The sequence below is a fragment of the Gorilla gorilla genome, chromosome 23, assembly GCF_029281585.2.
Source record: "Gorilla gorilla gorilla isolate KB3781 chromosome 23, NHGRI_mGorGor1-v2.1_pri, whole genome shotgun sequence".
In the NCBI taxonomy this organism is placed as follows: Eukaryota; Metazoa; Chordata; class Mammalia; order Primates; family Hominidae; genus Gorilla; species Gorilla gorilla.
The window spans coordinates 3,738,392-3,762,985 of record NC_086018.1 but is presented as its reverse complement, the minus strand read 5'-3'; the positions used below and the strand labels follow the sequence as shown (position 1 = coordinate 3,762,985).

The following is a 24,594-nucleotide window of genomic DNA, read 5'->3' as shown; positions in this document are numbered from 1 at the left end:
GATGGATGCATGCAGTTCGTCAGAACTTAAATACTGAGGAAGAAGTGGAAAATGTAGCAGACATTGGTTTTGATTGTAACATGTGCAGACCCTATATGCCTGCGTCTAATGGTAAGAGAATAATTTAAACTGTGAGTCTGCACTCTTGTACCACTCATTTGCACCTTACTGTCCATAACCAATGAATTAGCTTAGCTCTACTCTACTTTATCTTTGTGAAACTTACTTTGACAAGTATTTTATGAAAAATATTATTGTTGGTTATACATGACTTATCACAACTTGTTATAAAACAATTTACATGAAAAAATAAAAAGCACGTACTTTAGATGTAAACTAAAATTTTGCTTCCAAGGAACATGATCTTGTAGTTATTGACAATATGTCAAAATCCAATGTGTTGATTCTTTCTTATCCAGGTTTTCCTCCATGACTTGAGTATTTCCTTCATCACTTCTTGTTTTGTTGTTGCTTTAAAAAGTGCTTTTAACTTTAGTGTTCAAACATTTATTTTAATAAAATGAGTATAGAAACAGAAAATTTAATCATATATAAGTATGTAAATACACTTTACCTTTTCTGAAAAGAATTACCTGGATTTTTTTTTTCATTTCAGTGCCTTCCTCAGACTGCTGTGGATCTTCACTTGTAGCACAAATTGTCACAAAAGTAAAAGAGCTAGGTAAAATTTGAAATGCTTTACTTAATTTAATTAATTTGCTTTGCTTAATTTTTACATAATTGGCTTACCACTTGTAAAATCTGCTTCAATCATATGGGTGTTCTATCCAAATTCCATAATGTTGGTAATCATTTCCACAATGATATACAAAATGTCATCCAGCTTTACTGGGGCAGTATTCCTATAAATTTCAGCAAGTTGGCAACAAAAATAACAGCTCTTAGAATAACCATTAATGCCATACTTACTTTGGTTTCATTGATATATTACTGTGCTTAATTATCAGTTAGCAGAAAATACGGCCTAGTTAGCAAGCAGATTTCTTTTAGAATTAATTCAATCTCTTAATTTTTTAAAATAATTAATAAGCCTAGTATGGTGATTAATATGATATTCTTATTAAACAGTCATTCTTTTGAATACTTGTATTTAATAGCACCTGATACAAAAACATTTGGATAGTACAGGAATTGTTCTAAGGAACAACAGTTTTGTACATTTAAAATTAAATCTGCAGGATTTGTACTTATTTATTACTTCTCCCTATTAGTAATTATGTTGATACTCTGATTTTTCCAGATGAGCTTCTGGAGTATTCTCTCTTTTCTTGTGTAAATAGATCCCTGCCTTTTGATCTTTTCCAGGAAAAAGCTCATAGTGGATTAGCTGAGCATTGCATTTCTTTGCAGTGCTTCTAACTCTTTTTATTGGGACATGAAAATAGAAATGCCAGGAAGACTTTTTTGAGATGGAGTCTCACCCTGTCACGCAGGCTGGAGTGCAGTGGCACGATCTCGGCTCACTGCAACCTCCGCCTCCCGGGTTCAAGCGATTCTCCTGCCTCAGCCTCCCGCATAGCTGGGATTACAGGTGCCCACCACCACGCCCGGCTAATTTTTTGTATTTTTAGAAGAGACAGGGTTTCACTGTGTTAGCCAGGATGGTCTCGATCTCCTGACCTCGTGATCTGCCTGCCGCCTCGGCCTCCCAGAGTGCTGGGATTACAGGCATGAGCCCCCGCACCCGGCCCAGGAAGACCATTTTTTTAAAAACATGTAACATTTCTGCCTATAATCCAAGGAAGTTTGACCTATTTTTCCTAGTTTTTATTGGGTTTCATGAAGTTAATTATTCATGCATTTCATAGATACGTAATTGCTTTCTAGAACTACAGTCACATTCCCTTGACATGGGTATCAGTAATCGGTAATCAGTAATCAGTCAAATTTAAAATGAAAGTTTAAATTTGTATTCTTAGGATTTTGTAATTTTAGACCCACCCAAGACTTATACCCAGGATGGTGTATGTTTGACTGAATCAGGGATGACTCAGTTACAGAGCCTCACAGTTGCAGTTCCAAGAAGAAAACTGTCAAAACCAAAACTGAAATTAAAGATTATAAATCAGAATAGCGTGGCCATCCTTCAGACCCCTCCAGACATCCAATCAGAACATTCAAGGGATGGTGATATGGATGATACTCGAGGTAATACTAATTTATTTTCCATGAAATATGTGTGCAAGAATTACAGCATATAAAGTAACTTCTGAAATATGTGTATGATTTACCAAAGGGTAAATCACACTGACTTAGATAACCCGGATGTGACCCTTGCCATCTCCAAATGAATGATCTTCTTAGACCTTGCCTTTTCAGGTTCTCTTCCTTTCACACGTTTTAGAACAGACCTACCTTACAGAAATCTCAAGGAGCACCATATCTTTGAAGATCACAGGTGGGGAAATACAGAGGGCTTGACTTTAGTTTGCTAGATAACGACACAAACCTTCTCAGATACTGTGAGCTTGGATAATACCATGTTTAAGTGAAGGTAGTTGACGCATACATTCTAGAAATGGAAAAGCTGTCATTTAATATTACTTCAGGTATAACTTAATATTCACCAGTGTGCATCATAAAGTATTGGTTTATAAACATTTTCTTAATCAAAGTAAATATAAGGTTTTTCTAGCTGAATTCTTTTTTTTTTTTTTTTTTTTTGGTTGGGAGACAGGGTCTTGCTCTGTTGCCCAGGTTAGAGTGCAGTGGCATGATCTTGGCTTACTACAACCTCTGCCTACTGGGTTCATGCGACCCTCCTACCTCAGCCTCCTGAGTAGCTGGGAGCATGGATGCGGGCCACCACGCCTGGCTAATTTTTGTATTTTTTTGTAGAGATGGGGTTTTGCCATTTTGCCAAGACTGGTCTTGAACTCCTGGGCTCAAGCCATCTGCTCTGCTCAGCCTGCTGAATTCTTGAGATAGCAAAATATTTTAATAGTAACCTAAAATCCAATATGAATTAAAGAGGATTACTGTAGGTTTCCTCATTTTTGGGGTGGTTATTTATTTTCAACTGATTCAGAATTGAAGCGATAATTATTTCTGTTCCATTACATTTTATTTCATAGTTTTTTTTTTTTTTTTAAGGGGCAGTGTCTTGTTACATTGCCCAGGCTGGTTTCCAACTCCTGGGCTCAAGTGATCCTCCTGCCTCAGCCTCTCAAGTAGCAGGTACTATAGGCATGTGCCACTGCAGCCGGCTTTGAGACAATAGAATTTATTGAATACCTACTGTATGTCAGATGTTGGAAATCATATCAGTGTACAAAACAGGTAGAATTCTCTGCATAGAGTTTATATTTTAATGTTAGGTAACTCAACTCTTAAAAAAAATCAGTTAATTGTAATGTGTTTGGCAAGTCCCATGGTAAAAATTAAGTTTGATAAAGAGGAATTGCCTGGCCAGGCACAGTGGCTTATGCCTGTAATCTCAGCACTTTGGGAGGCCAAGGTAGGTAGATCACTTGAGGTCAGGAGTTTGAGACCAGACTGGCCAACATGGTGAAACCCGTTCTCTGCTAAAAATACAAAAATTAGCCAGGCTCAGTGGCATGCACCTGTAATCACAGCTACTTGGGAGGCCAAGGCAGGAGAATTGCTTGAACCTGGGAGGCGGAGGTTACAGTGAGCCGAGATTGCACCACTGCACTCCAGCGTGGGTAACAGAGCAAGACTCCGTCTCCAAAAAAAAAAAAAAAAAAAAAGGAATTGGAAGTACAGACAGGTGTTTAGGGTCCATATGAACAGAAAGCAGTATTTGAGCACAGATTTTAAAGAGGTGAGTGAGTGAGCCACTTGATTACCTGAGAGAAGAGCATCCCAGACAGTGAGGAAGCCAGTGTAAAGGCTCTGGGTGAGAGTGTGCTGAGCATGTTTGAAGAGTGTTGTGGAGACCAACAGAGTGAGCAGAGGGGACAGTCAGAAGGTGAGAAGATTAGAGATGTAAGGACAAGAAGGACGGCTCAGTATATCTCACACAACCATAAGGTGATGTGTCTGTAGTTTGTGCTTAATAGCAATGGAATAGGAGGCCATTGAATGTTCCTGAAAAGAAGAACACCATGATCTTATTTATATTTTAAGAGGAACACTCTCCTATGATATAAGTAGATGATTAGGTGCAAGAGTTATGACAGGTAGATCAGTGAGAAACAATGGTCCAGGTGAGAGGTAATTGTGGCTTTGAAAAGGTATGTCTTTTGTGGCCGGGCTCGGTGGCTCATGCCTGTAATCCCAGCACTTTGGGAGGCCAAGGTGGGTGGATCACCTGAGGTCAGGAGATCAAGACCATCCTGGCCAACATGGTGAAACCTTGTCTTTACTAAAAATACAAAAATTAGCTGGGCGTGGTGGCAGGCACCTGTAATCCCAGCTATTTGGGAGGCAGAGGCAGAGGATTTCTTGAACCCAGGAGGCAGAGGTTGCAGTGAGCCAAGATCGAGCCACTGCACTCCAGCCTGGTGACAGAGTGAGACTCCATCTCAAAAAATAAATAAATACATGAAAAGATATGTCTTTTGTATGTTCTTGATAATTTTTGTTTTTTTGTGTGTTTTGGGTCTATGTTGCTGGGAGAAACACTTTCTGATGCTTGTATGTAACTGATTTTCAGGTACAGTTGAACAGGTAATTTGATTTGGGGGCTTGGAGTTTGCAAAGAAGTAGTCCATATACTTGGAGGAATTGATCAGATCAGCATTAACAAGAATTTCCATTTCTGAGGATGTTAAAAAATGTCTGAAAAAGGTTTCCATAGTCTCTTAAATTTGGGAAGTGCTCCATTTCACAAAATATGAAAGGTTTCTTGATAATAGTACACATTGTTTCCCAAATTATGTGATTATAATACCTTTTTAAAACAACACAGAAGACCTTGGAAGGTTTTCCTTGTGACTTACCACTTGTAAACACTGAGAAATGGTGATATGTTTCAATTTCATATTTTCTCATTGACTCGTATCAGGGTAAAAGAAAATCAGTTGAAAAATTGCCCTTGCTTTTTTAAAATCTACGTGATAAAATAGCCCATCTGAGTTTACTGAATTTGTCCTTATTTTTATTGAATATGAAAAAAGATTGTTAGTGTGTTGGATGTTAAATGCTACGACAATTTTAGAATTTAAGGAATTGAATATACAGTATTTTCATGACTAGTCCCTCATGTTCATTTACATGCCAGGATCTCACATCCTTTGCAGAAGGAAAGGTACATTCCTAGGGATAAAATAAATGCATGTTACTTGGACAATATTTTTGCTTTCTGTTTGCTAAATAAAAATCCTTTTTAAAAATTTAGTATTGCCACGCTTTGCCATATTAAAAATGTTTTAGATTACTATATTATCCTGAAACTACATGTACACACACACCCCTAAAATAAGTTTTATGGTATTTCATATGCCTGTATGGGAGAAAAAATACGAAAAGAATACAATCATCATAAGTTCTTATTATTACGTTATGCTGAGATTTCTAGTAACGCTGCCCTTTTCTGGGTATTTTTTATTAACCTAAAATTTGTGATGTTTTAGACTGTTTCACTAACATGTTTTGATAACGTCTCAGTACCCTTGGGAAAGCATTATAAAGTAGTGGGCAACGATGAAACCTACTCTGGATGTTTTTAGGCAAATTTTTTAACTTCTCTGATGCTAGTGTTCTCATTTATAAAATAGGTTAACCAGGATGAGCCCATAGGATAGTTGTGCTGATGAGGTGCAAGGATGCATGCCAGGCACCCAGCACTGGCTCTTCCCAGACATGGAGTGCTCAGTAACCATGAGCTATTAGAATACAAGTGCCCAACCAGTGCTTGAGCAATTGTGTTCTCTGTCCAACAGAACTCAACAGAATCCCACGTTTGTCTTTATATGTGAATTCAGTTCCTTTTGAGTTAGTAAGAAATTATGCCTGTGTTGGGGTAATTGAACTTTCAGGAGGAGGGAATTGTCTGCCACAATTATTCTCTGAACTTAATGTTTCCATGTCTTTTTCTTCATTTTGGAAGTTGTGGAAAAATTATAATGAAAGAGTATGCTCTTCATTTTCCTCTGTATTATAAACGTTTTCCTCTGTATTATAGCGTATCTGACAGTTTCCTTTATTAAAAAGTATGATATATTAGGGAGAGACTTGATGAATTTAAAATTAAAGTTTGAAAAGTGTTACTGACTATAAGTGATCTTCGGCTGTGCAGTTTTCAACTTGAGGTTGTCAGAATGTAATATTACACATTATATTACACACATCTACAGAATCCAAATTGTGATGTTCCTGGAGTATTGGAACAATACGTATGACTTTTTGTTTCTATTGATTTTTAACTCTTCTAATAACCACTTCTTTAAGAAAAGTCATACATCATCACTTTGGTGTATCAGAAACAAATTCCTTATGCAATAAAAGCATACTTCTTTCTCATTCACCTACTGGGATCTAGAAACCCTGTTAATGCAAGAAAAAAATCCCAAACCTCAATAAAATAACACTCTGTTTGTCTCAAGAGTGGAAACACAACACATTTCCTCTCAACTGGTGGTCCCAGATCGACCATCACAGTGTATGGATGTGTTTGGAGGTGTGGGAATAGGACTGCACTGAGGCTCTAGAAGGCCAGCAGGTGGGGCAGACTGAATGGAGGGAGGGGAGTGGCATTCAGTAACTACTGGAGCGTGGGAAGAGTGAGGTATACTGTCCATCTGGTGAAGGTGGCTGCTTCCTTGAGGTTTGTTACTTTCTGTAATGTTAATTCCCTCAACTTTTAAAATTTGATTTTTAGACAAGTTATACATTCAAATGATTTAAAATTGGAAAATAATAAAAAGGTAAACAGTGAAGTCTCTCCCTTTCCCATGCCTTCATGCCCCCAGTTTACATCTCCAGAAACCTCAGAGGTTTCTCGTGTAACCTTCCAGATGTGTTTTATGCATGTACAAGGAAATGTGTGTGTATATATATATATATATATATTTGTGTGTGTGTGTATATATATATTTTATTCCTTTTGTCTTACTACTTTTTACTGTCCTTCATTTTTTTATGGCTGCAAATGTTCCTTTGTATGGAAATATAAGCAATTTAATTTACCTGTTCTTTCCCCTGTTGATAGACCTTTGGGTGTCTTTCAATCTTTTTTTTTTTTTTTTTTTTTTTTTTTGAGACAGAGTCTTGCTCTGTCACCCAGGCTGGAGTGCAGTGGCACGATCTTCGCTCACTGCAAGCTCCGCCTCCTGGGTTCACGCCATTCTCCTGCCTCAGCCTCCTGAGTAGCTGGGACTACAGGCGCCCGCCACCATGCCCGCCTAATTTTTTTGTATTTTTAGTAGAGACGGGGTTTCACCATGTTAGTCAGGATGGTCTCGATCTCCTGTCCTCGTGATCTGCCTGCTTCGGCCTCCCAAAGTGCTGGGATTACAGGCGTGAGCCACCGTGCCCGGCTTTCTTTCAATCTTTTGCTGTGAATAGTACAATGTATCACCTGGTATATTTATAATGTTGTATGTAAGTGGGCCTGCAAAGGTGAATTCCTTGCTAAATCCAAATACATAATGCATTTGAAAGTGTTTTTGGAAGGTAGGATACAGTTTTTTGTTTTTTTTTCATTGTTTTATTATACATATCTGAGGCATACAACATGCTTTGTATACATAATGAAATGATTACTATGGTCAAACAAATGTCTGTATCCTTCACCTTCCATAGTTTCTGTGTGTGTACACCTAAAATCTCTTTCAGCAAATTTTCTGTACACAATATTATTAACTATGGTTCTCATGCTGTGTATTAATTTGATCTCTAGAATTATTCATCTTACCTAACTGCAGATTTGTACCCTTCGACCTACTTCTGCCCATCCCACCCATCCCCTACCTCCAGACCCTTAAAAACCACCATTCTACTCTCTATACGTTCAGCTTCTCACCCCGCTGCCTCCCATTCTGCTTATTAAGTGAGATCATACAGTATTTTTCTGTGTCTGGCTTACTTTATTTAGTATACTTTCCTCCTGGTTCATCCATGTTGTCACAAATGGCAGTATCTCCTTTCTTAAAGCTAACTATTCCATTGTATAAAGTCCTCATTGTCATCAGTAAGTTCTTAGAAACTGTGGTTAAGAGGGGAAAAAAAGTATGACAAAACTGATTTTTTTTTTCATTTTGCATTATGCCAAAATTAGATGGAAGGAAACAGTGTTACTTGAGGACCTGCTGTATGTTCATTTAGCTTAACGTCTCAGTTCCCAAGAACCTATTGATGACATTAAGGGAGGACTTAATATATGTATATACAAACGTCACAATTTCTTTATCCATTCATCTGTCCTTGAATGGGTAAGTAAATTGTCCATCAGGACACTAAGTTTGTTTCCATATCTTGGCTATTGGAAGTAATGCCGCCATGAACGTGGGAGTGCAGATGTCTCTCTCAGATGCTGATTTTATTACTTTTGAATATATGCCCAACAGAGGCATTGTTGGATCTTATGGTAGTTGTATTTTTTTTAAGGAAACTCTATACTGTTTTCAATAATGGCTATACTAATTTACATTCCTATCAACCATGTACAAAGGTTTCGTTTTCTACACATCCTCACCAACACTTATGTCTTTGCCTTTTTGATAATAGTCATTCTAAGAGACATGAGATGATATCTATTGTGGTTTTAATTTTCATTTTCCTCATGATTATGATGTTGAGCATCTTTTCATATACCATTTGACCATTAGTGTGACTTTGGAAAAATGGCTATTCAGGTCCTTGCCTATTTTAAAATCCAGTTATTTGGGTTTTTTTTTTTTTTTTTGCTACTGAGTTGTGTGAGTTCTTTATATGTTTTGGATTTTAACCCCTTATCAGATGTGTGGTTTGCCAATATTTTCCCCTAATCCCTGTGCTACCTTTTTACCCCTGTTTTGTTTTTTTTTTTTTTTACTGCTATGCAGAAGCTTATTTGCTTGATGTAGTCCCACTTGCTTATTTTTGCTTTTGCTACCTGAGCTTTTGATGGGATATCCAAAAAATCATTGTCAAGGAGGATATGAAGAAATTTTTCTCCTAAATTTCTTTCAAGGAGGTTTATGGTTTCAGGTGTTAGGTATTTAATCTATTTTGAGTTGCTTTTTATGTATGATGTGTAAGATAGGCATCAGGTCCAGTTTCATTCTTTTGCATATAGATATCTAGTTTTCTTACCACTACTTATTGAAGACACCATCTTTTCCCTATTGTATCTTGTTGGACTTGTCAAAAATTAGCTCATAATATATGCTTGGGTTTATTTTTGGGCTCTGTATTCAGTTCCATTGATCCATGTGTCTGTTTTTATGCCAGTACCATACTGTTTTGATAACTATCACTTTGTAATATAAGTTGAAATCAGGTAGTGTGATACCTCCTACTTTGTTTTTCTTTCTCAAGATTCTTTTGGCTATTCAGCGTCTTTTATGATTTAATACAAATTTTAGAATTGTGTTTTCTATTTTTATGAAAAATGTCTTTGGAAATTTGATAGGGATTGCATTGAATCTGTAGATCACTTTGGATAGTATGGACATTTTAACAATATTCTTCCAATCCACAAACTTGGGGATATCATTATATTTATTTGTGTCTTTAGTTTTTTTCTGTTTTTTGAGACAGAGTCACACTCTGTTGCCCAGGCAGAAGTGCAGTGGTGTGATCTCAGCTCACTGCAACCTCCGCCTCCTCCTGGGTTCAAGCAATTCTGCTGCCTCAGCCCCCCCAAGTAGCTGGGATTACAGGTGCCAGCCACCACGTCCGCCTGGCCAATTTTTGTATTTTTAGTAGAGACAGGGTTTTGCCATGTTGGCCAGGCTGGTCTTGGACTCCTGACTTCAGGTGATCTACCCGCCTTGGCCTCCCAAAGTGCTGGGATTACAGGCGTGAGCCACCATGCCCAGCTGTGTGTCTTCAGTTTACTTTGTCTGTATTTTATAGTGTTTAGTATATAAAGCTTTCACTTCCTTCATTAAATTTGTTCCTCAGTGTTTTATTTTTTTGATGTTATTTTAAGTGGAAATGTTTTCTTGATTTTTTTCAGATCATTATTTGTATAAAGAAATACATCTGATTTTTGTATATTGATTTTGTATCCTGCTACTTGACTGAATTCATTTATTCTAGTAACTGTGGAATTTTTAGGGGTTTCTACATACAAGATCATGTCATCTGCACACAGGGATAATTTTACCCCCTTTTTTCTGCTGATGCCTTTTATTTCCTTTTCTTATGTGATTGCTCTGGCTAGGACTATGTTGAATATAAGTGTTAAGAGTAGGCATCCTTGCCTTGTAGCAGATATTGAAGAAAAGCTTTCAGTCTTTCCCTGTGGTAGGTTTGTTTTTGAATAGGCAATACCTGTGCATGATACAAGAAATACAAAAGTCTTAAAAAGAGTGAACAATGTTAAGTTAGCCTACCTTTTGGCCATCCCTTCCTTGGAAAGAACCAGTGTTTTCTTATAACTTTCCAGAGATTAGTCATCTAGATACAAGTATGTATATATGGGAGAATTTCTCATATTTGGGTGATAATGGTCTTTTTCTCTTTTCTTTTCTTTTCTTTCTGTCTTTCTTTCTGTCCTCTTCTCGTCTCTTCTCTTCTCTTTTCTTCGTTTCTTTTGACGGAGTCTTGCTTTGTCGCCCAGGCTGGAGTGTAGTGGCGCAATCTCGGCTCACTGCAAGCTCTGCCTCCCAAGTTCATGCCATTCTCTTGCCTCAGCCTCTGGAGTAGCTGGGACTACAGGCACCCGCCACCACGCCTGGCTAATTTTTTGTATTTTTAGTATAGATGGGTTTTCACCGTGTTAGCCAGGATGGTCTCTATCTCCTGACCTCGTGATCCACCCACCTCAGCCTCCCAAAGTGCTGGGATTACAGGCATGAGCCTCCGTGCGTGGCCGATAACGGTCTTTTTCTTTATTTCAGCCTGTGGGAATCAGAAGGCCCTTGTGAAGATGTTGGTTAGAAGAGACTTTAGCTACAGTGATACCACTTGTGTTAGGGCACTGTATGTGCTACTTTATGCCATTTGTCTCAACATGTATGCTTACTGGTGTCACTATGAACCTCATCAATAAAAGTGCTCTCTTGGTTTTTACTGTCCTTGTGTGCATTGTTTCAGGTGAAAGGTGGTCTTTGTACTAGATCCAGTGCTATCCTTGGCCACAAACCATTGCATATGATTAATTTGGGGATTTCCTCTTTATCATCCTGGAGATCATCTTCTGTTTTCTCCTGTGTTACATGTGTTTTCTGCAATTTCATGAATTTCCCTTTATTTCTTCCCTCAATTTGGGTGGAACGTATCTTCCGTAGCTCCCTGACACAGAATGTATGGAAGGTAAGTTTTGAGCATTATATACTTCTGAAAATGTCTTTATTTTACCTTCCTACCTGACTCATCTTTTCCAGGTTGGAAATACATTTTCATTTATCATTTTTAGTCAATTGATCCACCGTCTTTTAGTTTCTAGTATATGAAGAACTCGGTTTTTCCTATGTGACCTGTGTTTTCTTGGAAGCTCTTAAGATTTTAGGAAATTCTTTGTCCTCAGTGTTCTAAAATTTCATGAGGATAACGTCTGTTTTTGTCTATTTTTGACATTTAAAATCTGTTTTGTTAGGCACTGAGTGGTCTCTTTCAGTCTGTTGTCTTATATCCTTCAGTGGTAGGAGATGTTCTTGAACTATATTATTGATAACAATTCCCTCTCTTTTTCCAGAATTCTGCTTTTCAGATGTGAAACATACTCAGTTTTTCTCTGCTTCTTTCCAATCATGTCCTTATTTTATCTTCCTCTACTGAGTTTTGTTTTTATTTCAGTTATTTCAAGAGCTTTCTTTCCTCCCTTTGAATGTTTCTTTTGTAGCATCCTATTCTTGCCTCAAGGGTATCTTATATTATCCCTCAGAGGATTTTAATCTTTTTGAAGATTTTCTTTACTTCCTACTTAGTCTGTTAATTCCAAATTGTCTTTTATGTTCTCAGGTCTCTGTCTTTTATGTTACAGATCAAGGGTGTTGCAGATCTTCTGGCTTCCATGGCCCACATTGGAAGAAGCATTGTCTTGGGCCACACGTAAAATACACTAATGATAGCTGATGAGCTTTTTTAAAAAAAAAAAACCTCATAAAAAGTCTCATAATGTTTTATGAAAGTTTATGAATTTGTGTTGGGCTGCATTTAAAGCATCTTGGCTGCAGGTTGGACAAGCTTGTTATAGACCATTGTTAGATAATCTTTATGGTACATGCATGATTAAAAGTGAAGAACTAAAGATGGAGACTGGATAGATAGTATTTTTATTTTTAAAAAAGGAATTAAGTAGTTGATTAGAAAGCTTTGAGTATGTGGTTGTGCTTGTCGACTTGTAAGTTTAGTGGGGTGATTTGTGCTGACCATTTGGTGAACCCTCTGGTTTCAGTATCTTTAGATGTTCTTCTTGAACTGATCAGGTTCCCCACAACAGTCTTTTCAAACCTCATACTTGGAGGCTAGAGATCTGGCTGCTAGCTTTCTGAGAATTCAGTGGGGAAATGTGGGGTCCGGCAGCGGGAGCAGAATGGGGTTGTCCACACTTAGTATGCCCATATTTTCTTGGTCCTATTTTCGATCTTCATCCCGTTGTTCCGTTTAAGGTCACCCAGGAATCCTGCATCCCACAAATGAGAGTAGCAGCTTCTCAGTGTGTAAACCTAGGAAGCAGGTGTAGGGAGTATAACTTCTGCAGATAATTAAATCTCTTGTTGCTTCAGTTTTCTCCCACTTATTTCCAAAGGTGGCCAGTTTTCCTAGTTTCTCAGCCTTCTGAGGATTGTTATAAACTGGATTCTTTTTTTCAGTTCTTTCTGCTCTCAACTGAGAATTTGCCTTTGTTAAGTTGTTTTTCTCCTTTCCTATTGTCTTTTTTTTTTTTTTTAAGGAGATTGGGTCTTTCTCTGTTGTCCAGGCTGGAATGCAGTAGTGTGATCATAACTCACTGTAGCCTCAACCTTCTGGGCTCAAGCAATTCTCTTCTCCCACCTCAGCCTCCCAAATAGCTGGGATTACAGGCATGCCACCATGCCACAGCTTGACTTTATCTTTTAAAAATAGATTATTTCAGTGTGTTTTTAGTAGGGTTTCAGGAGAATGTAATTTTAATGTATGAATTTAGTCTGCCACCTTAACCCAAAATTCCCTGTCATTAACTTTTAGGTGGGTTTATTTGAAGGTAAACAATTGGTATTGTCATCTTTGGTGTTTGTTTTTTTCAGTAATTTTCTTTTTTCTTTTCTTTTCTTTTCTTTCTTTCTTTTTTTTTTTTTTTTTTGAGACAGAGTCTCGCTGTCACCCAGGCTGGAGTGCAATGGTGCCAACTCGGCTCACTGTAAGCTCTGCCTCCCGGGTTCACGCCATGCTCCTGCCTCAGCCTCCCACGTGGCTGGTACTACAGGCACCAGCCACCTCACCTGGTTAATTTTTTGTATTTTTAGTAGAGACGGGGTTTCACCGCGTTAGCCAGGATGGTCTCGATCTGACCTCTTGATCCGCCCACCTTGGCCTCCCAAAGTGCTGGGATTACAGGCATGAGCCACCGCGCCCGGCTTTTTTTTTTTTTTTTTTTTTGAGAGATGAAATTTCACTCTTGTTGCTCAGGCTGGAGTGCAATGGCACGATCTCGGTTCACTGAAACCTCCGCCTCCCGGGTTCAAGCAATTCTCCTGCCTCAGCCTCCTGAATAGCTGGGATTTTAGGCGTGTACCACCACGCCCAGATAATTTTGTATTTTTAGTAGAGACTCACTATGTTGGTCAAGCTGGTACGGAACTTCTGACCTCAAGTGATCCACCTGCTTTGACCTCCCAAAGTGCTGGGATTATGGGCATGAGCCACCGTGCCTGGTCTATAAACTTTTCTTTTCATGGTTTAGTCATAAGTCCATAGCCATTATCAGATTGTTATGGAATTGGCCTCAAATATAGACCAAATATAATAAAAAAGAAAAGACAAATACCCTGTTCATGCCATTACAGAAATACGTTATCTCTAATACTGAGAATATTGAAGGAGTTAACAACTTGATTTTAAAATGTATTTGATAAACATGTCTTTTTCCTGTAATACAATGTAAAGCATATATAACTTGGAAAAGTTTGATTACCACAGTGTTAAAATAGCATTCTCTAAAATAGCATTCTCTAAGCATTCCATTTACCTCATTCAGTGAAGTATTTATTGAACATGTATTAGGTATCCTACTAACAATACATCTGTTACTAAGAAAATCTGTGTACCTGTTCTCATGGAGAATATAATCTAGCAGGGACACAGATTTTAAAGAACCAATAAAAATGAAGCATGACGTTCATACATGCAAGCATAAAACTGTTTGACATAATCTTATCTAAATATCAGGAATTCTTTAATACAGTGAAGTTTAGAATAAATTCTGAAAGATAAGTTAGGTAGAAGGCAGAAATTGGGGAAGATAGTGGAAGAAAGAGCTTGATACATTCAAAGAACTGAGTATAGTTCACTGGAGGGAGTGAGATGAAGCTGGAAAGTTTACAAGAGACTGTTGTAATGGGCCTTGCAATTTGAAGTTTATTTTGAGGGCATTTGGGAAGACATGAAAGGATTTTAAGCAGAAAATTGATACATATTTATAGAAAGATCATTTATGCAGTAATTTAAAGAATTGATTGGAGAGAGGTAAGCTTTGAGGTGGGGAACTAGATAGGAGCATATTGTATTAATAGTGAGTCATCTGAGGTTGGACTAAGATGGTAGTAGAGAGTGATAAAATGCATTTCAGAGGTATTGAGGAGTCTTGGTTGTAGGAGGAAAGAGATTAGGAATGAATAAGGTGGTCTTCCAGGCCTCTGTCTTCTCCAGGTTACATTTCCATGCCTTTTAATGATGATAGGTAACATGGGAAAAAGAAGAAAGTTTATTTTAAATTAATAGTTCATTTTAGATATACAGTTTTCAGTAACTAGGTAATATTCAATTATAGCTGTGGTTGAAGCTCAGAAGAGAGTTCTAGTCTAGAGACCTGGACCTGAAGACATAATTAAAAGCAAGTGAATTTGTTAAGTGCAAATGGATTGCACTTAACAGGACTCTGAGTTCTGTGTTCCCCTTCTCTGATTATGTTTTATTTCATGGGAACACTGCACTAAGCAGCACAATTTCTACAACCATTTGGGGCTGCTTCTATCTCTTTTCATACTTTCCCTACCAACAGGGTTGTACAATTAAAATGGCTCAGCAACAACCCTACTTTTTATTCCCCATTATGTAGGGATTATATATTTGATAGGTTTTTCCAGTTTTGTGTATATATTTACTTTTTTCCAGAAGGAGAACTTATGGATTGTGATGGAAAATCAGAATCTAGTCCTGAGCGGGAAGCTGTGGATGATGAAACTAAGGGAGTGGAAGGAACAGATGGTGTCAAAAAGAGAAAAAGGAAACTATACAGACCAGGTATAGTGCCTGATGTAGACATTTCAATATCATCAACACTTGGTTAATTAAAGAAAAATGCAATACTGAAGACTTCAATTAAAATTAAATATTCAGGATTAAGAACTGTCTAAACAAAAATATGTGCACATAAATTAAAGAACTAAACTATTTGAATACGACTTTTTAGCTCCAGAGTTCTTTATTTTGAATATGTGAATACTTCACAATGAACCATTATTGAATGCCTTATCCCAAATGTTAATCATTTTATTAAATGCTTTACTAGATTGGCTTTTGTTCATACTTGGACTTTGAAGGCCATTTATATAGTTCCTCTGGATGTGTACTTCTGTAACGCTTTTAATTTTCAGTATTCACTTTCTAATATCTTTTTTTGAAAAAACTTACTTCAGTGTTTATGCAGGAGTGCCAGTAAGTATACAGTGTGAAGGGGAATAAGACAGAGTTATTATGGCTCCTAGAATTTATAGTCTAGTTAAAAACCATGACTGATTAAACACTCATTTCTTATCTGCCTCAGGAGTGGAGAGAAAAGCGGTCTTGCTTGTCAGTTTTATTTGCCTTATTGGAAAAAATTATTAAAATTGTCACAATACAGAAGTTGTAGGCTTTTATGTATTTATTTAAGAAAAATTATTTTCCGCTTTTCACACGTGTTGAGTAGGCTTTCCTTAGCCAGTTTATTAATATCTTGTTTACCAATGAGGTTTTAAATTAGATTCATACAATCTTTATGCTTCTTATTGCTTATATTTTATTGGTAAGAGTGATCTAAATCCCTTTGGATATGTAAGGAAGAACTTTCTTACTTCGTTAGTATTCCATGAGACCTTAAAAGATAACCTGTCTTTTAAATAGGTCATATCTATAATAAGGACCTAAGATGAGTTGCTTCTAAATCGTTTTATGAAAATGATTTCATTTCTTCCTAATCATGAGGCTTATAAGTGTACTTTTTTAGACATTGCAGATTTCTTCCAGGAACTTGTATTTACTGTTTTCTTTTCCTCTGCCTCACATGGAAGTCAACCCTCTAATTGAGGGACCCATTAGGTCACAGAGTATATTGCTAGACAGCGATATCATTTCACAAAAGCTTATAGTGTTGACTGTGTACCAGACCTCTATTCTAAGCACTTCACTTATGTTATTTGTCCTTTTAACATATGTATGAGAAGCTGCTTTGCCTTACCCCCATTTTTAACCAGTGAAAGAATTGAGGCATTGAGAAGTATTTAGTGAGTAAGCAGAATTACATAATCTGACTCCAGATTCCATGCTCTTAACCACAGGGCTCTATGTGTCCCATGTATAAATGCCCTCATACGTTGGAGTACCAGACACCGTCCCCCTGAAATCATATCAGTCAAAGAATATTTGTGTCATCTAGGTAGTTCGTGTCTTCTGTCCTCCAGCTAATGTACCAGTTAGCCGGTTAATATACAGACACAGTCATCCATCACTTAAGTTCAGAGAAATACATCATTAGGCATTTTCATCCTTGTGTGAACATCATAGAGTGCACTTCCACAAACCTAGATGGTATAGCTTACTACACACTTAGGCTGTATGGTACGCTAAATTCATTTTAAAAAATAAAGTAATTGTGCTACGGTGTTATAACTATGGTGATGTCTGTATGTGGTGGGAATTTTTCAGCTCCATTATAATCTTATGGGACCACTGCCTTAACATGCAGCCCTTTGTTTACCAACATCATTATGCAGTGCATGACTGTTATGTGATGTATGAGACACTAATATTTGTCAAATAGATAAGCCAGCGTAATTTAGTATTTGATATTTACACTGATACTGTTTAGAAGAGGAAGTGCACACAGGTCTTTTTGTATTCTGTTTGATAAGTGATAACAGTGGCTTTGCCTTTTTTTTTTTTTAGTTGCTTTTAACTTCTATTTTACCTAAAACTCAGGTTATTTATTTAGACTAGCACAGATTTAATTTTGGAAAATGACTTACTATTCAAGATAAAGCATTTTTATCCTGTGTACTGTGGAAACGTAGGGAGAAATTATTTATCAGTTTACCCAATTTCTTTTTTGGATAGGTATTGGTGGATTTATGGTGCGGCAAAGAAGTTGAACTGGGCAAGGGAAAACCAAAAGATCTGTGATCAGAAAAGATTCCTCAGGCTCTGTTTCTGAGCAGTTACCTTGCAGAGATTATGGTATAGTACTGACTTAAAAAAAATTTTTTTTTTAAATGTAACCCCTTGATCCTGATATTTCTATTGGAAAGAACTATCCTAAATAATGCTACAGTCAATAAGAACCTTATTGCCTCTTATTGTTACTCAATAAGAGTCTTATTGCCTTTTATTGATGAAAGGATTTGAGTGCATATAGAGTTCATATCTGTAATACAGCAATCAGGTTCTATAAGGAAATGGTTTAAATCCAATAGACTTTATTCTTTTGGGATTTTTTGACAAGCTCTTTTTTCCTGTATCAAGTTATTAAATATATTTTCTATATTTAAATATAAATGGCTTAGGGACTTAATAACTTAGTTACATAAGGTACTTTCTGGTCATCTCCAAAGCCTTTCTTTGACTGCCTTAGATACTTATCACATAATTTGAAATTCTCAAGTGACAGTGCATCTCAATTTTTATCTATGTATGTATGTATGTATGTATTATCTATCTATCTATCTGTCTATCTTAGGGTCTCACTATGTCACCCAGGTTGGCCTGCACTGCAGCCTTGCACTCCTGAGCTCAGGCAATTCTGTCCTCAGCCTCTGATGTAGCTGGAGACCACAGGCACACAACCACCATGCCTAGCTAATTTTTAGGCTTTTTGCAAAGACAGGGTCTCACTTTGTTGCCCAGGCTGGCCTAGAACTCCTGTGCTCAAGCGATCCTCCTGCCTCAGTCTCCCAAAGTGCTGGGATTACAAACAGGAGCCACTGCGCCTGGCCGTTAGGGAGTTCTGTTATCCCCATCTGTAAAATGGGGAAAATGGAGTCAAAGAGAGTTCAAAGGAAGCCCCAAGGTGGCACAGCTGGGGAATCGAGTTTTGATTTGAACCCAGGGAGCCATTTTCAAGAGCTCAGCCCTGACCTGCTGTGGGGGTCACCGCTCCTAGGTGCCACTTTGTATTCTGGGAGACTTGGATTCCAACTCTGCCGGGGGATCTCAAAATGGAGGATGGCGTGCTTGCCCCAGAGTCAATGCCCAATCAGTGATTGTTATTATTCTGTTTTCCTAAGGCCAAGGTCAACCACTTAAGACAGAAAAGAATGGTATGAGTCAGCATGGCTTTTGGCATTGGATCTGGGCTAGAATCCCACTTTCTTCTAGTTGTAGATCTTCAAGTAAGAGAATTAAGTCAGAAAGTTAACATCAGGCCCCAGTTTCCTCATCTGCAAATGGATTTAAGCATGAAGGTTATCAGGAGAACTAAGTAACACCATAATATAAATCAGCTTTGGAGCTGAGAGTGGTACATAGTGGGGGTGCAGTAAATCATTTTGTTTTTCCCCTTTTATTATTATTATTATTATTTTGAGGCAAAGTCTCTGTTGCCCAGGCTGGAGTGCAGTGGCTCCATCTCTGCTTACTGCAACTTCTGCCTCCGGGGTTCAAGAGATTCTCCTGCCTCAGTCTCCCAAGTAGCTGGGATTACAGACACGTACCACCATGCCCGGCTAATTTTTGTACTTTTAGTAGAGACAGGGTTTCACCATGTTGGCCAGGCTAGTCTGGAATTCCTGACCTCATGTGATCCTCCTGCCTCTGCCTCCCAAAGTGCTGGCTTCCCACCGAGCCTGGCCTGTTTTTCCCCTTCTTATCCCTCCTCTTCTCCTCCCTGTTCTTCTTATTTTATTTATTTTATTTTTTGAGACTGTCAGCCAGGCTGGAGTGCAGTGGCACGAACACTGCTCACTGCAGCCTCGACCCCTTGGGCTCAAATTATCTTCCCATCTCAGCCTCCTGAGTAGCTGGGATTAAAGGCGCGTGCCACCAAGCCCGCCAAATTTTTATTTTATTTTATTTTATTTCATTTCATTTCATTTCATTTTATTTTATTTTATTTTATTTAAGACAGTTTCACTCTTTTTGCCCAGGCTGGAGTGCAATGGCATGATCTTGGCTCACTGTAACCTCCGCCTCCTGGGTTCAAGTGATCTCCTGCCTCAGACTCTTGAGTAGCTGGGATTACAGGTGCCTGCCACCACTCCTGGCTAATTTTGTAATAATTTTTGTATTTTGTAGAGACAGGGTTTCGCCATGTTGTCCAGGCTGGTCTCGAACTCTTGGACTCAAGCAATCTGCTGGCCTTGGCCTCCCAAGGTGCTTGGATTACAAGCATGAGCCAGCCACTGCGCTCAGCCCTCTTCTTACTATTATTATTATTACTGTTATGGTTGTAGAAGTAACCTGAAATAGAGATACATTTAAATATCTGAGTGATTTCAGCAAAGGAGAGAGACCCTGTGTTACTATTTTAGGAGTGCTCTTGATTGTGTGAACCCATTGAATACACCATTTACTAACCGAGCCCGGCCATTTTGCTCAGATTATTCAGAGCTCTCAGGACCATTCAGAATGAAATTCAAAATCTTTACCATGGCCAGAAAGATCCGTGCAATCGAGATGCACCATCCCTATCCTAATTTCCTGGCTTGTCTCCACGCCAGCCACAATGCCATGCTGGCCTCCTTGCTGTTCTTTGAAACACTGGGTGCACTTTGCTTCAAGGACTTCGCTTGCCTGTCCCTGAACCTGGAATGCTCTTCCCCTAGAACTCCTTGTGGCTGCCACTGTCACCCCCTTCAGATCTTTATTTAGATGTGTCTATGATGAAGCCTTTCAGGGCCAATCTAACATTTCCCTCACCACCCCTCCACTCTGTAGCCCCTTTGCCCCTTGTATTTCTCTCCATAGTACTTATTATAATATCTAACACACTATAATATCAAATGTTAACTCCATGAGGATAGGCATTTTGATCTATTTGGTTCCCTGCGGCATCTCCAGCACATAGAACAATGCCTGGTGTACATAGTGGGTGCTTATTAGGTACATGTCACATGAAAGAGGAAAAAAACGAGTGTATTAAAGAATCCAGGAGCCGGGTGAGGTGTGTCATGCCAGTAATCCTAGCACTTTGGAAGGCTGAGGCGGGTGCATCACCTGAGTTCGAGCCCAGCCTGGCCAACATAGTGAAACCCCATCTCTACTAAAAATACAAAAATTCAGCTGGGTGTGGTGGCAGGTGCCTGTAATCCTAGCTACTAGGGAGGCTGAGGCAGGAGAATCGCTTGAACCGGGGAGGCAGACGTCGCAGTGAGCCAAGATTGCGCCATTGCACTCCAGCCTGTGCAACAAGAGTGAAACACTGTCTCAAAAAAAAAAAAAAAAAAAAGAATCCAGGGAGGCCAGGAGCAGTGGCTCACACCTGTAATCAATCTCAGCACTTTGGGAGGCGGGCAGATCACTTGAGGTCAGGAGTTGGAGACCAAAATGGTGAAACCCCATCTCTACTAAAAATTCAAATATCAGCCAGGTGTGCTGGTGCACGCCTGTAATCCCAGCTACTCAGGAGGCTCAGGCAGGAGAATCACTTGAACCCCAGAGGTTGCAGTGAGCTGAGATCACGCCACTGCACTCCAGCCTGGGCGACAGAGTGAGACATTGTCTCAAACAAACAAACAAACAAACAAAAAAAACCCAAGGAGCACAGAACAGCTACATATTGGAACAGCTAAATATTGGAGCACCTACTGTGTGTTGACCGTTCCACAGCATGGAGGAAACTGGTCTTCCCTTGGAAGAACCTCCCCACTATTCAGGTGGTAAAAGAAATAACGTACCCAGGGCTAGGCATAATGCAGACAGTGTTATAAAGGAGGCATTGAACAAAGGAGAGAGTAACTGAAGGAGGTGGCATTTTGAGTGACCTTGGGGCCGATTAGGGTGGTTACAGGTTGATGCTTATATATATGGCATATACGTTGGGGGATTGGGTGGCGGGGAGGGGTGCAGGCATTCAGAATAGAGCAAAGAGAGGAGTAAGTATAGAATGGTGTATCAAATGTTTATCCAAAAGCAGGATATGGAACTAGTAAACATTTTATTCACAGTGTGTATTTTTTTTTGAGAGGGAGTCTCGCTCTGTTGCCCAGTGGCATGATCTCGGCTCACTGCAACCTCTGCCTGCTGGGTTCAAGTGATTCTCCTGCCTCAGCCTCCCAAGTACCTGGGATTACAGGTGCACGCCACTACGCACGGCTAATTTTTGTATTTTTAGTAGAGACGGGGTTTCGCCATGTTGGCCAGGCTGGTCTCAAACGCCTGACCTCAGGTGATCAGACCACCTCTGCCTCCCAAAGTACTGAGATTACAGGCATGAGCCACTGCACCTGGCCTGTTGTCTATATTCTATATTTTTTTTTTCTGAGATGGAATCTTGCTCTGTCACCCAGGCTAGAGTGCAGTGGCACGATCTTGGCTCACTGCAACCTCTGCCTCCAGGGTTCAAGCGATTCTCCTGCCTCAGTCTCCTCAGTAGCTGGGATTACAGGCGCCTGCCACAGCGCCCAGCTGATTTTGTTGTATTTTTAGAGGAGACGGGGTTTCACCATGTTGGCCAGGCTGGTCTTGAACTCCTGACCTCGTGATCCACCTGCCTCGGCTTCCCAAAGTGCTGGGATTACAGGTGTGAGCCACCGCGCCCAACCTGTTGTCTATATTCTAAAATTTGGATAATTTGGATATGGTATAGTTTATGTGGCAATTTTCTTTTGGAGAACATGTAGGTTGTTTCTAGCTTTTCGCTATTGGAAACAGTGCTGCATCCTTGTGTATGCTTTCTGCATGAGTGATATTTCTCTAGGATACATACTGTAATTATATGCTTGTCTTTTTTTGTGTGTTTTAATTTATTTAATGTCTGTGCTTCCTGTTAAAATACAAGCTCCATGAGGGGAGGAATCCAATTTGTTTTGCGCCACACTCTTTAATTACTATCTAGCCAAGTGCTTGGGAGAAAGGAGAGGTCAATAAATATATACTGAGTGAATCAGGCTGAAAGATTGGCTGGGACCATGGTGTGGTTTTGTATCCTAAGAGAGGGAGCCTGACTTATTTTGGAAAAGTAAAATATTTTTTTGGAGAATTTCACACAAAGCAGTAGCAGGATGGTTATTGGTGGAATTTAGGAAAACGTATTCTGGACTAGAAAGAAGGCAGGTACAGGAGGTGCGATTATGAGATTATTACACAGGCCAGAAGGAAACAAAGAAACATGGGTGGTGAGAATAGAAAGGAAAGGGTACATACATTTCAGAGACATTAGAAGGATAGGATTTGTGAGATTTACTAAGTAGCTATAAGGGGTGAAGTAAAGAAAGCATAGAAGGAAAGTTGATTTCTAGCGTAGAACATTTTAATTTTACAAACATTTATTCTCTCTCCCAGCTCCATGGAAAAAGTACTCACTAATTGCTGTTGGTATATTAATTTGTATTACATTTTCTTCCCCACTTTCTCTTTTTTTTTTGAGACAAGGTCTGTGGCCCAGGCTGGAGTGCGGTGATGCCATCTGGGCTCACTGCAGCCTTGACCTCCTCGGGATCAAGAGATCCTTCCACCTCAGCCTCCTGAGTAGCTGGGACCATGGGTGCCAGCCACCATGCCCAGCTAATTTTTTTTTTTTTTTTTGAGACGGAGTCTCACTCTGTCCCCCAGGCTGGAATGCAGTGGCGCAATCTCGGCTCACTGCAGCCTCCGCTCCCTGATTCATGCCATTCTCCTGCCTCAACCTCCCAAGTAGCTAGGACTACAGGCACCTGCCACCACGCCCGGCTAATTTTTTTTTGTATTTTTAGTAGAGACAAGGTTTCACTGTGTTAGCCAGGATGGTCTGGAACTCCTGACCTCGTGATCCGCCCTCCTCGGCCTCCAAAGTGCTGGGATTACAGGCGTGAGCCACCGTGCCCAGCCCTATGCCTAGCTAATTTTTATATTTTTCTTAGAGACAGGGTTTCGCCATATTGCCCAGGCTGGTCTTGAACTCTCGGGTTTAGGTGAGCGCCTTGGCCCCCGAAAGTGCCGGGATAATAAGCATGAGCCACTGTGCCTGGTTTCCCTTTCAAAAGAGATTTTGGGTGTTTCATGTCACTGTATCCACGATGCGTGCGGTCTCTTGTGCGTGGCTTCTTTTCCTGAGCACGCACAGCTGCCTTCTAACCCGCGAGCAGCTTTAAGGTTTTTGTTTGTAATTCGGGGGTGACCCAGGGGTTCGGGCCTCGGGCCCCTCCCCTCGCCCAGGCACACCTTGCAGAGGAGGGGGCGGCGGGGACAGGACCCGGGTCTGTGCCTGCGCACACCCTCGCGGGCCAACCCCACCCCCCCGCCGGGTACCTGTCACGGCTACTGCCGCGGCGCGCGCCCGCCAGGTTAAGCCGGATGGCGGGAGGAGGGGTGCGGGGCACGGGGTGCGGGGAGGGTGGCACGGCGCGCGCGTGCGCAGGAGTCGCCGAGCAAGAACTGGTAGTGCGCGCGCTCGCCGCTCGCTCGCGTCCCGGAGGCGGAGTCTGCGGCGGCGGGAGGAGCAGGGGCGCGCCTATGCTAGTCACGTGGGCGCTGGGGCGGGACCGGGGCGGGCCGGCGCGGCCGTTCAAGGCAGGGGGCGGGGCCGGCGCGGCCGTTCAAGGCAGGGGGCGGGGCGTCTCCGAGCTGCGGGGCCAAGGGAGGGCGCAACAGCTGCTACCTCAACACTTTCTGACCCAACGGTCACCCAGCGCCGGACTCGCTGCGCCCCGGCGGCTCTAGGGACCCCTGGCGCCTACACTTAGCTCCGCGCCCGAGGTGAGCCCAGGCCCTAAATCCTCCGGGCGGGGGTAGGGGTGAGGGACGCTCCTTTTTTGTTGGGGCGGTGGTCTTGGAGGCGCGAAGGCACTAGGCGCCTCGGCGGATGGCTGCACCCCTCGCCCTCGGCTCCCCGTGTCTTTTGAGGGGCCGGGTGCGGGCGCGGAATCCAGGAGGTGTCCGCACAAAAGGCCGAGAAAAACTCCGCGACGCCTCCCTCCCTCCCTCGGCCCT

The 24,594-nt window shown here is 40.5% G+C and overlaps 1 long non-coding RNA gene across 1 annotated transcript; it reads left to right on the top strand.

Moving 5' to 3' along the window:
- LOC129529421 (uncharacterized) lies at nt 1-2,015 on the top strand. Its single transcript, XR_008674917.1, has 3 exons — nt 1-111; nt 617-682; nt 1,957-2,015. It is a non-coding gene; the product is annotated as an uncharacterized lncRNA (long non-coding RNA).
- The last annotated feature ends 22,579 nt before the right edge of the window (nt 2,016-24,594 follow it).